The sequence below is a fragment of the Amblyomma americanum genome, chromosome 2, assembly GCF_052857255.1.
Source record: "Amblyomma americanum isolate KBUSLIRL-KWMA chromosome 2, ASM5285725v1, whole genome shotgun sequence".
NCBI lineage: Eukaryota > Metazoa > Arthropoda > Arachnida > Ixodida > Ixodidae > Amblyomma > Amblyomma americanum.
In genome coordinates this window covers 114251387-114257386 of record NC_135498.1, presented here as the reverse complement: position 1 = coordinate 114257386, position 6000 = coordinate 114251387, and positions in this window count along the sequence as shown.

Here is a 6000-nt window from a genome sequence, read left to right as displayed (position 1 = left end):
AAATAAGCAGTCAAACCCTCTTTGTGCAGTTATGGCTTTCAGGAAGCGTGTCTAAATGGGAGAAAAAATTCAAGCGAGATGACTTAACTGCAATAAACTGCTTAACACTTATCTGCATACATATGCACAAGAGCCACCACTCAAATTGCATTTAGCGATGCTTTTCTCAGTCTATTTCGTCGTTTTTTTCTTCACTTTTTCTCTTGCAAGAGCGGGGCTATCATTCCAATTAAAAACTAGGCGGCTTGCTTGCTCGGATATTTTGCTTTTCTGGGGAAAAAAACACTTCATCATTGACGGTGACTTAGATTAAGTGTTGATAACTTGGGTAAGATGCGTATTTTCAAACGTCTTTTAGAAGGCAAGGATATGGGTCATTATATGACTTTCTAGCGGCTCAAATGACAAAATAAAATCGACTACGAGGCCACACATTTCTTGAGATGAGGTTTGTTTACCTTCTATGTCAAATGCACTGGCATAAGCATGTGGCATGAACCTAAATTCCACATACTCATGAGCTACGCAAATGATGATGAAACAGTATTATTTGTTTCTTCTGGGCTGCGGCGGTCCGCTCGACGTGCATAGCATATGCCAATTACGGCTGCGTGGCAATGAGTCACAGTGAGAACTAGCTTTATGAGAATTTATGCAATGGGGCGTGGCGCTTCTAAGTCGTATAGCAGAAGCCTACTTACACTCAAATAAATATCTAGAGCGCTATTTGAACCCAGCACATCGTAGATGCTCCCATAGTGCGTTAGATGAAGCGGCCTAGAATATACAGCAGAAGGAAGAATATAAATGATCCAGGGAAAAAGAGATGTTTCATAGCACTAGGAGAATCTTGCTTTCACATAAAATTGGGCGGAGACAAAATGAGTTAAACATATATAACGCATATTCATCTAAATTTGTACTCATTATAAACACTTCGCATGATTTGTTGATATCCAAATTTCAGAATTATATTAGGACGAATTTATATCCTACTTTATATATAATTGCTGTATCCATACGTTCATTTTGTAACGCGTATCAGAGTGCGGCACAACGATGTGAGGACAGCAAGTTAAGTTTTAAGAATTGTTCTGATCAACCAGAGAGTACGAATTCCGTCTCAATTTCCATAAATCTGCAGTGGGTATTGGTTACTGCCTTTGCTCTTGCTGACAAACAATGCAAATTTCGCGACAGTTAAAAGAATCACTCTTCTGATCAGCCTCATGAAATTTAAAACCGGACTTTATATGAAGTAGACGCTTCAATACGAAATTATTTCTCATTGGTGAACCATGCATCTCCATCCCACGCGAGAAAACCATCGACAACTATATTTTACTCCAAAAAAAATATATGTATCGAATATAATTTAAAAATCGCAGCACATAATATATTAATGAGATTTCTCCTGGAAGTTCTCTAGATTAGGATCCACTGCCTCGGATTCTGTGCTGCTGCTTCATCGGGAAAGAGAATTTCTTCCCTAAATTGCTTATTACGGATGAATAAAGCTGGGAGTTCAGATATCCTCGGAAATCTCACTCTTGCAAAGCCTTCATTAAAATGATAATTACTGTGAAGGCAAGAGCATAAGCATGTCTGCACATCTATCATCCTATTGGTTGTCCCAATTTGCACATTCTGAAAGCGTAGCACGTGGTCTACTCTGCCGTTAAAAAAAGATATTTTGTATTTTCTTTTCTTCGACTCTGCAGCGCAAAACATGTACACGTCGTGATATATTCGTCCCATTCAGCGAACAGTATCACTTTAAAATGGTACTTTATGCACCTCTGAAAACCTTCATCCACGGATACACAAAAATGCGGCTGACAGCGTACACTTTCATACATAGCGACCTTCTGACTTTCCTTGAAACCATCTCCTTGGTGTCAAGCTTTCCGGAGTAAAATAAGATATGTTCCCTAATATAAGATAATCTCTCGACCTCCAAGGGGTGCTTTTGAAACCAATATTTTCTCTGCCCGATTTTAAACTTTGATTACAGACATGTAAACACCAGAGCATTACTTCGTTTAAAAGCGCAACCAGTGTTCTAATAAAATAGTGCTTCCATTTGTCTATCACTCTTACAATCACTTTTATCTCTTTCAGTTTTCTCATTTTTCCAGGCTTCGCATGTGATCCCAAATGTGCCTATTTGACGACTCTCTTCCTTCTGGCCGTCTCAAAAACAGAAATTTGTGGATATTATCAATTCTTTTACAGAATATTTGTTCTTGGTCAAGCCAGATCAATGGATGGACCATGACACAAGATTCTACAAAGAGACGCTGCTCTACTTCTTATTCCTTCGCCCCCCCCTCTCATCCCTCTCCCACAGTGCAGGGTAGCCAACCGGAACAATCTACCGGTTAACCTCCCTGCCTTTCCTCTACCACTTCTCTGTCTCTTTTTTTACTGTTCGCTTAAAAACGGTCTCAAGCACTAGAGCAGTTCTGCGCCATCTTGAAGTGTGCTGCAAATATGCGTTCGAGGACTGCCGATTTGTTAGAACTGAATTCCACTCAAAACTCGAAGTAATGTATACAGGAGTAAAAAGAAAGCAAGCTGTAATCAGCGTACTCGCTTTCAGAGGCAGGATATGCTGTCCAAGCCCTAGTGTAGATTTCCATCTATAAAAAAACGAAATATTTATGGCTGGATGCCGAAACTAATTTTCTCTTCAGTACATGCGAAGTTCTAGCACTTACAAAGGCCTGAGCCTGGGTTTCAACCTCTCTGTTTGTAATTCTCAAGACGTCCCATGCTGCGTTTCAAAGCCTCCCAATGATAACTGCATAAAGTTACTATGCTACGTAGCTGGTATCTGCCTCCGTTGCGATGGCTAGTGTCACATTTACTTTCTAGCTCACTGCATTTGTGTAAAAAAAGTTAATGCGCTAAAAAAGCCCGCCGCATTATGCGCCACACAACAGTAGATTGAGACGATTAAGTCGACTTTCGCACTTTGCGCAAACACGATCGTATCGCATAAAAAATTACGGGAAGGGAGTTTGCAAAGTTTATTGAAGAAGTGCAAAGAAGGAAGGGGCGTAGCTCAGCAGCGGCGCATTTCACAATATTACAGAAGCAGGCAAAGGACCCAAATGCACACGTTGGGAGCAACCAACACGAATGGATATATTAAAACAAGATGCCCTATGATTAGCAAAATGATCGGTCGAAGAAACTAACCTTTTTTGAGTGGAGTGCGAGTGAAGGTTTCCTGCAAGAAAGAACAGCATTCGTGATCCGACAAGCTTCGACAAGCCCACGCCTGCGTTTGGTGGAATGCTCAAGCGGCATGGACGAGTTCTTAAATAAAGGGGCACAGCCTCTCAACTAGTCAATGGCTAAACTAGAGGACATGGCGCCAGGAAGCGCTAGTCTACTCTCCCAGAGGTGTTTTTTTAAGAATCCACCCGTTTGCTCAATGGTGCATTTGCCGCAAGGCAATGGAATACGGTACACAACGCAAGCGACATATTTTTTCCGATGGTTCACCTTTTTCTGGGCCGCCGCAGTGGCTGAGTGGTTATGGCGCTCGGATGCTGGCCCGAAAGACGCGGGTTCGATCCCGGCCGAGGCGGTCTAATCTCGATGGAGGCGAAATTCTAGAGGCCCGTGTACTCTGCGATGTCAGTGCACGTTAAAGAACCCCAGGTGATAGAAATTCCCGGAGCCCTTCACTACGGCGTCTCTCATAGCCTGAGTCCCTTTGGGACGTTAAACCCCCATAAACCAAACCAATCACCTTAAATTTCCGAGCTGCTGTTTTTCAGCTCTCTCACTCATGCAGCCGCGGACACATTCTTGAATGCCTGGCACAAAACATTGCTTTCACACCAGACCTATAGAACCAATGTTTTCCAAACCAAATTCCGACTGCTGTGCATAAGAATTTACGGCTAATTCTGCCCACCTGGGGTTTTCTGGTACGCATACGTCATAGGTGTCCTCTTAAATTTCTTAACCAGTGTCTCTGAGACCGAGATAATTACAGAATACGTCTGATTTCCATTCATCAGCCTAACAACATGGCCCTTGTAGCAAGATGCGGGTACTATCCCAGCCGCGGCGGTCTCTTTTCGATGGAGGTGAAATGCTAGAGGCCCGCGCACTGCTCGATGTCAGTGCACGTTGAAGAACCAAACGTTATCTAAATTATCTGGAGCCGTCCACTCTGGGGCTTTGCTCACAACCTGAGTCGCTTTGGGAAGCTAGACTCTGTAAAGGGAATTTAACTCCTGACGCCATCGGCCGTGCAATGCGTAGACGTTTTCGACAGACTTTCTACCAAGGCGGAAATGCCAATGTACCTGTTTTCTAATATCTTTGTGAAGGCTAATCGTTGATTCATCATGTAGAGTGGCAGCACCAAAGAAGCGGGGAAGAAGATATAAAAACGGGAAAGGCAGAACAAGCGCTGATTCGTGATTCTTCTGGCGTTACTCCAAGACGGTTCACCAAACACGAACGTAGCCTTGGTTTTGCAGAGCACCAGCTTTCGCTTGAGGTAGTACGACTGAACTCTTGATTTGCAGGTCGTGATTGCAATTAAATTGCCAAACATGATGCTTATGTGGCCTCTTGCGAAAGGAAGGAACCAAATGTAGCAGAAATAGCATAGATTAATATCTTGGTGCGGGCTTGTTGGTGATTCATCATGGAATGTTTTGTGATCCTTCGGGCGTGACCATAAAACGGTTCTTCAGACCTGAACGTAGCCCTATTCAGTAGTCCTGCCGTCCATGTTTCTATATCTTCGTCTCCGCTTCTCTTGCGTTGTGACTTTCCATGATGACCTTTCTTGACGATTTTAGAGTGGCCAGATATGTAGTAGAGGGTCGGTTTTGCAGCCCGGGGCTCATAGTCCCAACAAACATGATGTTTGATATTGAGAAAGCGAATTTTTTTCCGGCATCTCCAAAGTGAACGCAAGGCCGATGCCTTTCTCGGTAGAAACGTGGGCCTGTGGTCCCCTTTGCGTATCTATTCGCACCATTGGTTATTCTCTGCTTTATATTCAAAGATCGCGGGAAGTCCTCAAGCAACTCCTGGCGCAGTGGTGCAGCGGTTAAGTGATGCACCGCTGCCCCGGCAGGTAACTATATCAAACACACCCGCCGCTGGCGCTTGTGGCACCAAGGTTGTTCTTCCCGAGCGACCACTCGAGACCAATTATTAATTTCACTGCCACCCGCAACCGTGCACGGTTTGCTCATAATCTGGTGTTCAGATTACCACCTACAATGGTGGGCAAGTTTTGACGACGTCACAAGGTCGCGTTACCTAGGAGCCAGGTGGGTCTCTTGCTTTTTCCCTAGTAACAATAATACCGGATTTTCTGCAGAACGGGAGAATTAACGGTACCGCGATAAAACGCCCCAAATGTTCTATCAGTGCATTATTGCCTACAGAAAGGGTCAGCTGCCCGTCTTCAGCGCTCAGTTTTTCCAAAGAACTGTGGTAGTGCAGGGCATTGCAGTATTTTCATATGCAAGGAATTCTATGTTCATTTTGTGGGCATATCGGGTTCGTTGTTTTATATCGCTTTGAATTTCCCTCAAGTAATATCGCTCAATTGGCGGCTACAAATTCCTGTTTGCCTCACATGTGCTCTGCATACGGCGGCTGAGTGGCGATACCGTATGACTTATGAGCATGACTTCGCCGGATCATTTGAAATGCGGCCAGCTGCGGAAGTATAGTCAGCTGGCCTTATTTCTATGAAAATCAAGTCTAGGGCGGTTGCACTAAACTTTTCAGTGCGCAATCACGAATGCCACGTGCATTCCGCAGCTCTCATTTAAGCCAGGCTTCATGGCTAAAGAATGCTATTTCCAAGATAAAACTGTAATTGCTTATTCAACAGTGATCCAGTGTTTACGAGCCGCGTGAATTCAAAGATGATGAACCAGTACCTAATTTGTCAGCGTTTGAAGATGGCCACACAATCTAAATAACGACGTAGCATTTGAAGTTCAGGCG